Below are 12,387 nucleotides of genomic sequence, written 5' to 3' on the forward strand. Positions count from 1 at the left end.
GCGGTTTCATGTCACGAGATCGTTGCATTTTGGCGAGACGGCGTCTTTTCTCATAGAACCGTATACTTTTGCCAGTTGCGATCGCATCAACGGTTTTTTCATTATCGCGTTTACACCTCGTATTCGTGAAATAAGAATTCTCTTGGGCGAGTCGCCATGCAGTTTTTCGTTATCGCGTCTACATCTCGTATTCATTATCACGTCAAGGGTTTTTTAGTCCACATCCTTCGGTAAATTGTATCGCTCGAGACACGTTTAAATAGGGGGCGGTTCGCCGCTATGCACATTTCAAGCTGTGTTTTCAGTGAAAATACATAGCAGTAGTAGAAAATGTTTGTAACAATCGCAAAACGACGATGTGCCATAGTTGATGAGAGCCGGCCGCTGAAGGAGGTGGCTGCAGGATTGGTGAGTGCGCTGTTCTGTATCAAAGTGCATCGTTTTGTATCGTGTAAATGAAAAAATATTTTTCCACAGACGGGCATGGAAAGAATGCGGTTCGTCCGGTCTTGGAGGCGTGCCTTCAAACTTTTGATCAGGGAACTGGAGGAGTGAGACGAGGAGTTCGTCCTCGCGATAAGTAGATTATTTGAATGGTAAGTTTTTGGTGAAATAAATTTATTCAAATATAAAGTTTTACATGCGTGTAAGATTTAAAACTAAAAAATGTTTTTTTTCTCCAGATCGCCCTCATCATATTATACCACATTATATACTATACTATACTATTGTATACATATTTTAATATTTTATTCAAACTGCATATATTGTAAACTATTTACAATGAACAGTGCATAGTTCCTATTTCCAATCTTCAATCGTTTCCCTGTAACACGCGTATATTATTATTTGTAACACGCGTACATAATTATTCGATTTATTTTTACCTTCGACGATCGGGGCCTAGCGATGTCCGCGCACATCTACGCCGCGAGCTGGGCGACGGTTTTGCGATCGAAGCGGGATCGACTCCTATTGGAACGTTGCTGCAATCTAGCCCGCAAACCCGTCGACAGAATCTCAACCAGGTGCGATGCTCCGTCATGGGATCGTCGCCCTGTTCCCATAGATACAGTCCTATGACACAGTCGAAACATTCGACGCGATCCGTTTCGTTCGAGCAGTACAATTCTGCGGTCGCGAGATCTTCCGGTTTGACGATGTGAGAAAACTGCCAGTTTTGAAAACTTTTTAGTCTATCGCGTTCGAGGCGGTAGTTGGGAGAATCAATTTTTTCTTTGCATATTTCTCTAATCATGTTGCTGGAAACAAAAAAGTTTACGTAAGAATCAACTGCAAAGAAGTGCTTATAAGAGTATTTCGTACGATACCTGTTTCTTAGAATTGATCAGCCATGCGCGAAATGTTCGAACTTCGTTTATACAGCAATGATACGTTTTTCCGACAGCGTTTTTTCAACGACGAAGCCGACAGGATGCGTCGTCGTAATTAATTTGGTACACGGGATCGCGAATCAGGTTATCTTGCTTTGGACAGCCAAAAGTTTCCAAATTTATCGATGGTTCATCTAAATACACAAACAAATCCGCCCGTGTCAATGATGCGATTCATCTAAATACAAATTCTAAAAGGTTACTACACTTACCGCGCGTTAGAAGGATGCGGCAAAACCGTCGAGAACAAAAGACTAGCGATGCGCTTCGTATGTGACGTGTTTGTGAAGTAACTTGTCGCGAAACTACCGAGGTTAATTTATGAGAATGCGAGAGAGATGAAACGACGTTCCCTCCCTCGCAAAAATGTGGTTCTTCTCATGAAACTTGCGACGATAATTTATAAGAATGCGGGAGAGAGAGAGATGAAACGACGTCTCCCTCCCCCCTCTTGCGAGGGGAATGTGGTTCAGGATGCGCGATAAGCATATCGCATAGTCGGGATAAAGAAAAACGTCGAATTAGAAATGTGGGATTGGATATTAATAAAATTTGGCGTAACGATTATGCGTATTTAAAAATTTATTTCAAAAGCTGTATCCTTACATTAAAAATAACATAAAAATAAGAGTGGAAATAGGATTAAAGTATAGCGGTTTTCGATATCCATGAGTTATGCGACGCGTCCAGACCTAGCCATTTAACATATACAGGGTGGCCCACATAACTCTGAACAGCTCAATATCTCGAAAACTATGCCATCGATTTTAAAGTTCTTAGCCTTAAATTGCATGGAACTGAAGGGCCTTTCTGACTACATAAACGTGAAGTGGCCTCCCTTCCCCTTTAACGGGGGAGGGGAGGTACCTTTGTAATTTTAAATGGAACCCCCTATAAAATGTTACATATTTAGATTCTACCGGAAAAAACAAGTCAATTTTGTCTGAAACATTTTTTTGTCAGATACTTCCATGATGAGATATAACAGTTTGAAGTTTCGAGGTGTAGGTACTTGAAGCGCTCGGAAATAGCTTTATGGAATTATACGCGCTTGAGTCCTTTGCTTATTCGTGAAGAAATAAAATGTTCAAAATGTCCACCACGGGCTTGTAAACATTTATTTACTCGAAACATCAAAGTTGTTCTAACATTTTTTAACATTTCGGGAGTCACTGAAGCGTAAGCGTCACGTATTCTTTGTTTCATATCCTCTTTTGTCGTCGGTGGTTCAAACATAACTTTGTCCCTTACATATCCCCATAAGAAAAATCTAATGGTGTTAGATCGGGGGATCGTGGATGCCATTGACGAGGTCTCCCACAACTGATCCATTTGTTCCCAAATTTTTCGTTCAAAAATTGCCTGGTGATGATTGCAAAATGTGGAGGAGCGCCGTCTTGTTGGAACCACATTTCTCTTCTAACGTGCAGTGGCACATCTTCCAAAAGCGCAGGCAAATGATTTTTTAAGAAATCACAATAACTTGCAGATGTTACAGTTTCTTGAAAAAAATAAGGTCCAATCACAAAATCTCCTATTAGGCCACACCGAACGTTTTCCACGGCCCAATAATGCAGATTATGTCTATTTACATGCCCTGAATTCATAAAAGTGGCCTCATCGGAAAAAAGTATTTTGCACAAAAAGTCGTTTTCCACAACACCCTGCAGCCACTCACAAAATCTTACGCGGTGATCGTAATCTGCTATCGAAAGCTCTTGTGATAAAACCATGTGATATGGATGATACTTTTGCCGTTTCAAAATTCGTTGAATTGATGAACGACTAATATGTGATGTTTGTGCAAGTGTACGTTGACTAATATGAGGATTTAATGTAATTGCAGCAAGAATACTGGCACTATTATTTTCATTAGAGACAGCTTTACTAAGCCGCTTTTCTAAATTATGAAATGTTGCATGACATTTTTTGATCCCATAACGTTCAAAAAACATCACTGCTGCACGCCGATAATTTTTTTGGCATTCACCTAACGTTAATAACATATTCACTTCTGTGTCAAAAGTAGCCATAATCACAATGTTACTGCTTGAATAACAGCTCTAAACTGAAAACGTTTTCATAGATAAGTGAGCCAAACTCCAGAATTGTAAATATTATTGTTTGTGTTTCTTCATGAATAAGCAAAGGACTCAAGCGCGTATAATTCCATAACGCTATTTCCGAGCGGTTTAAGTACCTACAACTCGAAACTTCAAACTGTTATATCTCATCATGGAAGTATCTGACAAAAAAATGTTTCAGACAAAATTGACTTGTTTTTTCCGGTAGAATCTAAATATGTAACATATTATAGGGGGTTCCATTTAAAATTACAAAGGTACCTCCCCTCCCCCGTTAAAGGGGAAGGGAGGCAACTTCACGTTTATGTAGTCAGAAAGGCCCTTCAGTTCCATGCAATTAAGACTAAGAACTTTAAAATCGATGGCATAGTTTTCGAGATATTGAGATGTTCAGAGTTATGTGGGCCAGCCTGTATTTTATTTCCTTTTCTACGCAATATTTTTTCCACCAAGTATATGTCAGGATATTTGACAGCGCGTATCTCGTGCTCGTAAAATCCACCGGCGATCGGGTTGTCCTTCGAGTCGGCCAAGAGGTATGCGACAGGACTCATTCGCTTCACCGCGACAATCTTGAATATATCCGTTGACCAGTTCGGTGTGTATCCCTTGTCGAATACCGTTTTGAATTTGCTGACGCGTACGCGATCGCCAACCTTGAACTTGGCAGGACCAGCGATCTTCACGTTGCTGTACACGGTGGACAAAAGATGCTTGGCATTTTTGCGATTCACGTCCGCGGGGCGCATACGGATTGTACGATGTTTTCGATTGTTGTAGCCATCGATCAGCGTGAGAAGCGTATCGATCCAGCGATATTTTCCGCTCATCGAGAAGAATTTCCACATGCGGTTCTTCAGCGTGCGATTGAAACGTTCCACGACGGAAGCCTTCACGGTGCTGTACGTCGAATAATGGTTGATCTTACGTTTCTTCAGATATTCTTGAAACGTTGCGTTGTAGAACTCTTTTCCCATGTCGGTCTACAAGTTGTTCGGCGCCCTGCCATCCGTCTTTAACGTCGATGCGAAAGCTTTGCACACGTCGCTCGCGTTTTTGCTCTTCAAAGGAACCGCCCACGCGTATTTGCTGAATACATCGATTATCGTGAGAATGTATCGATGTCCCCGGTTGTCTCGCGCATATTGCTGAACTTCGACGATATCGGCTTGCCAAATATCATCGAATCCTCGCACGATCACCCGTCTACGGGGGAAGAATCGTCTCGCCGGAGCGTGCAGCTCCTCCACCACGTCTTCCTTGCTCATCGTCGTCGACTAAATCGAATTGTTTTGCAAATTTTCAAGGTCGATAAAACGACGCTATTCCACCATTTTAAAAACAGATTTTCAAGGTTGGTACGATTGATGGCATTTTAACGACGAATGCTATCGTATCGATAATACGGATAGCACAGGTACAGGTACAGGTACAGGTACGGTACTCTCTCAAAGCTGATCGACGTGTTCGCGAATTAATTTTTAATTCTGTCCTGTACGCTTATTTCGAAGTTCGCTAGCCGATCGTCGACGACGTTGTCCGTGTGACAGGGACCACACCTGATTATGGCCCGTTGCACACGGCAACACCTTCGTTGCGCACGGCAACACCTTCGTTGCACACGGTACCACCTTCGGAGAAGTCCTGTTGATAAGAAGGGATCAAATATCCTCAGCGGTCAGTTGTCTCCGACGGTATAAGAGGCCGCCGCCCCAGGGCACGAGCGTTCAGTTTTGTTTTAGTATCGCCTACGTACGTTCTCCGTGTATTTCAATCATTGTAATAATCTTTGTAACTAACTCAGTGGTACTCAACTCCGGTTGAGCAATAAAGTTTTTTTTTATATTTTCTTCTTGATTATTACGTGACATTTTGGCGATCCTGCCAGGATCCATCGAGTCTTGTGATAAACGAAATTACGATTTCGGCCTACGGGAATCCACAAGCACGAGGATCAACGAACCGGAAGAATCTTGTGTAAAACGGAGCTACGACTTCGGCCTACGGGAACCTAAGATCAACGGAAGATTTTTGGAGACGATACGGGTTTCTACGAAAGGTGAGCCCTGGCTTCTTATTCTCAATACCGTGATAGGAGAGATAGCTTCTCTAGCAACAGTTCAAGAGACAGTGTAGGTTCAGTTAGAATCATGAGTAAACCACAACCGAGCACCTCTGACGCTCAAGTGAAAGAATTATTGGAGACAATTAGAAAACAGAATGAGACTATTACTCGCCAACAAGATATGTACAGCCAAAGAATTTCCACGCTAGAAGCCGCTTTACAATCGGTAGACAAAGAGAATAAGAAACGCGTTAAAGAAATTGAGATATTAGGCAGAAATCTAACAGGCTTGAGCATGACTGAAGATGACGATGCGGATTATACTTCCGTCTTTACCGAAGACGATTCCGCGATTAGATCTAAAATCAAAACCACTGCACCACCTGCCCCAACGCGAGAAAATGCACCTGGCGAAACGAGCTCGCAGAGCTCTAACCTGAGAGCCAAGGATGCCATACGTTACATCCCGACGCTCAACGGAGATGATGATGTAGGAGTTGAAGATTTTATTAAAGAAGTCAAATCACTTCGAAGCATGTGTATGGAACAGATGCTATTGTTGAAAGCAATTAAAGTAGAAAAGATAGTAGGCAAAGCAGCACAAAGCATTCGTAACATGAATATTGAAACGTATGCCGAGCTTTACGAAGCACTGCGTACTAATGTAGCCACACAGGCTTCTGCAGACGAATTTAACGAACAACTTCGGGAAATAAAGCAAGGAGCTACCGAAACCGTGCAGAATTTCAACATTCGATTCCGTAAAACTTTGAATAAACTAACGTACGCCATTACTAACGAGTATCCACAACCCATAACCAGAAGAGTAATGATGGAGGCAACCATGAAGAGAGTTACGAAAATCTACATAAACGGTCTCAAGAGAGAGATCGGACACATGATATTCACCAGCAAACCCACGACTTTGATCGAAGCTGAAAAGGAAGCTGCCGATGTGGAGAGATACCTCCGAGAAGAACGCCACGACTCATTCCGTCGCCAACGCCCAGCGATGGTCAGACCACCCGTTATTCCAAACAAGAGATACCAGAGCTACGTACCGCCGCGCACGCCGCAGATTCAGCCGACCGCTGTTACCAGACCCAGCCCGTTCAACCAGATGGAGAGAAGACCGCTGATCGACCGACAACAGGTTAAATGCTTCAAATGTGGAAAAATCGGCCACACCGCCAACCAGTGCTCAAATTTTCAAGTGCGAGCCCCACAGGAACGCGGACCACCGCGAGTGAACAACACTGTGGTATCAACCGAGGAAGAAACGAACTATTACGAATCAACACCGTCACCGGGCAACTACCAACAATCCTATTACGATCCCCATCCGGACAACAATGGAGATTTCTCGTCGATTCAGGAGCAGGAGTCAACCTTGTCAGACGAAGACCTGCAGGAATGAAGATCTATACCGACCACGAAACCAAACAGTTTGCTATGGGACATTCTAAATTCCGAACGAACGAATTCACTAATTTTAGAATAGCCGGTCAATTTGTAAAATTTTATATCGTAGACGAAACTTTTCCTATCATTGAAGACGGCATATTCGGGTTACCAGCCATGAAACAATTTAACTTCAGCATCACTAACGATCATTTGAAATTAAACGACACGATATTAACATTTCAGAATCAAACTATCCAACCAGGCGAGATAATCCACGAACTTGTGTACCTCGAGGGAAAACCTACCACGGTATGCTTTATCAATTGTGGTGAGTCAGAAAAACAAATTACTAACAATATTGAAAATTCTAACACCTACGATCAAATATCCACCTTTAAAGAAATAATTAGACTTTCACATATAGAAAACAGTTTGAAACAACCTATAGAAAAATTGCTTCTCTTTTATATCGATGTTTTCAATTTAGAAAAAGAATTCCTACCTTGCACCAACCTCACTAAACACACGATAACACTAAAAGAAAACAAGGTCATTAACACAAAATCGTACAAACCACCTGAATGCCACAAAGCAGAAATTAGCAAGCAAATGGACGAGATGTTAGAAAAAGGAATAATTGAACCCAGCGATTCCCCTTACAATTCACCAGTCTGGGTGGTACCGAAAAAATCAGACGCATCAGGCAAACAAAAGTGGAGGATAGTTATCGACTTTAGAAAACTGAACGAATTGACTGACCAGGACGCATACCCCTTACCCGACATAGACGACATTTTATCACAACTCGGAAACGCGAAATTCTTCTCAGCTTTAGACTTATCCTCGGGTTTCCATCAAATCCCGATGGAAGAGAAATCCAAAAAATACACCGCCTTTTCTACTCCCCAAGGACACTATCACTATAATAGAATGCCATTTGGACTGAAGAACGCCCCAGCAACTTTCCAGAGAATGATGGATACCGCCCTACGTGGACTTATAAACAAACATTGCTTCGTGTATCTAGACGATATTGTAATATTCGGACAATCCATCGAAGAACATAACAGAAATTTAGCAATCGTGTTACAAAGATTAAGAGAATTAGGATTGAAACTGCAACCGGACAAATGTGAATTTCTAAAGCCAGAACTAGAGTACTTAGGCCACATAGTAACCTCTGAAGGAATAAAGCCCAATCCAAAGAAACTAGAAGCCGTTCAAAATTTCAAAATCCCTAAAACACCGACCGACGTAAAATCATTCTTAGGACTCGCGGGATACTATCGAAAATTTATACGAAACTTTAGCAAAATCGCGAAACCATTGACCGAACTGACGAAAAAGACCGTACCGTTTCACTGGAACGAACAGACGCAGACCAGCTTTGACACACTAAAAAAGAAATTATGTACCGCACCAGTTCTCAAATTCCCTGACTTTGAAAAACAATTCACCCTAACGACTGACGCAAGTAATTTAGGAATAGGAGCCATCCTTTCGCAAGACGGACACCCCTGTTGCTATATTTCACGAACTCTCAATCCGCCCGAACGAAATTAATCGACTACCGAAAAGGAGCTGTTAGCAATTGTATGGGCAACTAAAAGACTTCGACAATACCTGTTAGGAAGAAAATTCATTATTAGAACCGATCACCAAGCCTTGACATGGTTACAAAATTGCAAAGACCCCTCATCTCGACTGATCAGGTGGAGACTACGACTAGAGGAATACGAATACGAAATACGGTACACTAAAGGAAAAGACAATACCGCTGCCGACTGTTTATCCCGAATTCACGCGATTACAGCACAAGACGAACCCACAGACTTACTGTCCAGATACCAAACCTGGGAAACCTCAGACGAACTTCCGAAACCACTAAAGATCGTACCCAATAAAAAGAACTTCTTCCAACTAACTTCAGACCAATTAGGCGCGTACGAAGGTAAAGAAAAATGGCTAAACATGTTGAATAAAATCATCAGGAACACGAATCGAATTGGTATAGGAGACAATGATATTTCAATTCAGGATAGAAATACGATCAAGAGAATGCTCATGTTCTTTAACGACACGGACAAAGAGATAGAATTTGCATGGGAACCAGTAAAAGAATTGACCGACGACGAAATTAAACAAATTATCAAAGAAAATCACGAATTAATCGGACACCCCGGAATACAGAAAACCTATGACAGAATCAAAATTAACTACAAAATATCGAACTTGTTTAAACTAATTCAGGAATACATTGAGACATGCGACACTTGCCAACGAGCTAAACTCACGCGAATTCGCCCAAGAGAAGAACCATGCATAACCGACACCCCGATAGACTCGAACGAAAAAATAGCTATGGATTTGTTAGGACCGTTACAAAAAACGAAGAACGGTAATCAGTACATACTCTCGATTCATGACGAACTGACTAAATATCTTATACTAGTACCCCTCAAGACGCAACGAACCGAATCCATATGGGACGCCCTACTGAACCACTACATTTATATATTCTCCGCACCCAAGAAAATACTAACAGACAGAGGACAGAATTTCATTTCCGAACTAATGCAAAGATACGAGGAAGCTTTTAACATAAAACATATCAAAACTACCGCATTCCACCCGCAAAGCAACGGATCCCTAGAAAGAACGCACGCAGTTGTCACTGACATGTTAAAATCGATACAACAAACATCCACCGACGAATGGGACGAACAATTGAACTTTGTTTGCTTAGCGTATAACACAATGACACACGACGCCACAGGCTACACACCTTTTGAACTAACGTTTGGACACAAAGCTAACCTACCTTCAACCATTTCCAAAAATCCTCAGCGAAGTTACGAAGACGAAGTATCCTTTCGAAAAAAAGAATGGGACTCACGATTGAAAAGAGCCCGAGACACCTTGCTAAAGAGTAAACAAAGATATCAAAGAGACCAGCGACGTAAAATTATTAAACCGCAATCAATTTTCAAAGAAGGAGATCAAGTTTTGATACACAATGATCATAAGGAACACAAATTAGACATAGAATGGTTAGGACCATTCACGATTGATAAAGTATGCACACCGTATTATGTCATTAACGATAAGAAAGTACACGGTAACAGACTAAAATCTTATTTTCCAGGACGACAATCCTCTTCGCGGGATTAACTTGCGCACACGTCACTATAACACCATTAGATACCCAGAATAACATATTTTTAGAAAAGATAAATAAGGGTTATTTATACAGTAGTACCGCCAATGTGATAATAGGTCTAGACACGAGCGAGATGTTTAAGCAAATCGAAAACATAGCACAATATAAAAACGAAATCAGTAAATCAGCTACTAACTTCGACTATACCGAAGCATTAGATACTTTAGACATACGTATTAATAATATTAGACAATTAGCCAGTCACGTAAGAACCCTCATACACCAGAGAACGAAGCGAGGATTATTGAACTTTGTCGGATCAATCTCTAAAAGCTTATTCGGAACACTAGACACAGACGATTTGGATTTGATAAATAAAAACATTGACACCTTATTTGACGACGACAAACAGATTAAAATCATACTAGCTAACCAGACTTCGCTTATAAAGAAAATGCTTAACACAAAGAGTTTAGAGAATTTAGAACGTTCATATAACCAATTAACGCAGCAATTGAATACAGAAAGCATATTTACTAAACTCATAATGAAAATCGATAATGCCATACAGGATTCGCACTTCCAACTTGACGAAATATTAAACGCGATCATTTTAGGTAAACAAGGTATCATTAGCCCACAGATTATAGAACCCGAAAAGCTTGTAAGCAACTACGCGAAGATCATAGGACATCACACTTATAACATTGCCATTGCGCCCAAAATCGAACACTTTCAATTCATACTCGACATCAGTGACTTAACCGTTTTCACGTATAATGACAAATTATTTTTCAAGATTTCGATACCTCTAGTGCTCGAACAAGAGTGGGATATAATGCGCGTATACCCCATCCCGCATAAAAGAAACAATATATTTATGGCACCCGTGATAGAAAATCCAGTATTTCTAACTTCAAACCTCCTTTACATAAACACTGATCTCGACTATGTCACCAAACATTGTAAACGAAAGATAGTCATGATTTGTAAACAAACGCAGCCGATCCACAACAGTAATTCCGACAACGACTGTCACAGCGAAATTATTAACTACAAGAAGAACATCAACAATTGCGAGATATCCGTTTATAAGATCGACTACATCAGTTTCATACCGCTGCACGCCGAAAATCAATTCCTAGCGATACCCTCTAAACCAGTAGAAATTGACGCGATATGTTCCACTAAACATAATATTCAGACCATTGACAGACCATCTATAATTAGCTCTAACGATTCATGCGATTTATTGTTTAATAACGAGTACATGCGAATAGGCGAAAGCAAAACCGAACTAGCTTACGATATGAAAATGAAAACCATAGAACTCAATAACAATGATAGTTACATTCACATTTTGGAGAAGATCAAAAACACGCCGAAAATTATAAGCAACATTGCCTCGTACCGAACTTCCGCGGATCAACTCGATAGCGAAATATCAAAGCTAAATTTCGAACATAGAATAGAGACTTTACGATCGTATGGTATTAGTGCATTACAAATAATAGGATATGTATCGGTAGGATTGATAGGTTTATACGTGCTCAACAAATTAGGATTACTCGACTGTCTGAAGAACTGCGTCCCCAGAAAACTCTGTTTCCACCTGCTCTGCTGTAAGATCAAGAAAGGGCCACAAATCCACAACGACTTCCAACCAACGCAACCGAGTGCGCCAATCAGCCTGTACACCACTGTAAGCCGCCCTTTGGCAATCGAAGACAATGAGGGAGGAAGAGTCTTGATACAGCCCCAGCGGGTCCGCTTCAAGAAGAGCATCCTCAAAAAGAACTTAAGGGACTAAGTTCAATCTAAGAAGGGGGGAATGTGACAGGGACCACACCTGATTATGGCCCGTTGCACACGGCAACACCTTCGTTGCGCACGGCAACACCTTCGTTGCACACGGTACCACCTTCAGAGAAGTCCTGTTGATAAGAAGGGATCAAATATCCTCAGCGGTCAGTTGTCTCCGACGGTATAAGAGGCCGCCGCCCCAGGGCACGAGCGTTCAGTTTTGTTTTAGTATCGCCTACGTACGTTCTCCGTGTATTTCAATCATTGTAATAATCTTTGTAACTAACTCAGTGGTACTCAACTCCGGTTGAGCAATAAAGTTCTTTTTTATATTTTCTTCTTGATTATTACGTGACAAGGACGTAGCTGTGGTCAGACAAGGTCTCTCCATCCCAGACCCGCCAATTGGACACACGGCGTGAGGCGGCGGCCGTCGCGAATGACACGTCCACAATCGACCAGCCGTTCCACCTCACG

Source organism: Halictus rubicundus, unplaced genomic scaffold (assembly GCF_050948215.1).
Source record: "Halictus rubicundus isolate RS-2024b unplaced genomic scaffold, iyHalRubi1_principal scaffold0177, whole genome shotgun sequence".
In the NCBI taxonomy this organism is placed as follows: domain Eukaryota; kingdom Metazoa; phylum Arthropoda; class Insecta; order Hymenoptera; family Halictidae; genus Halictus; species Halictus rubicundus.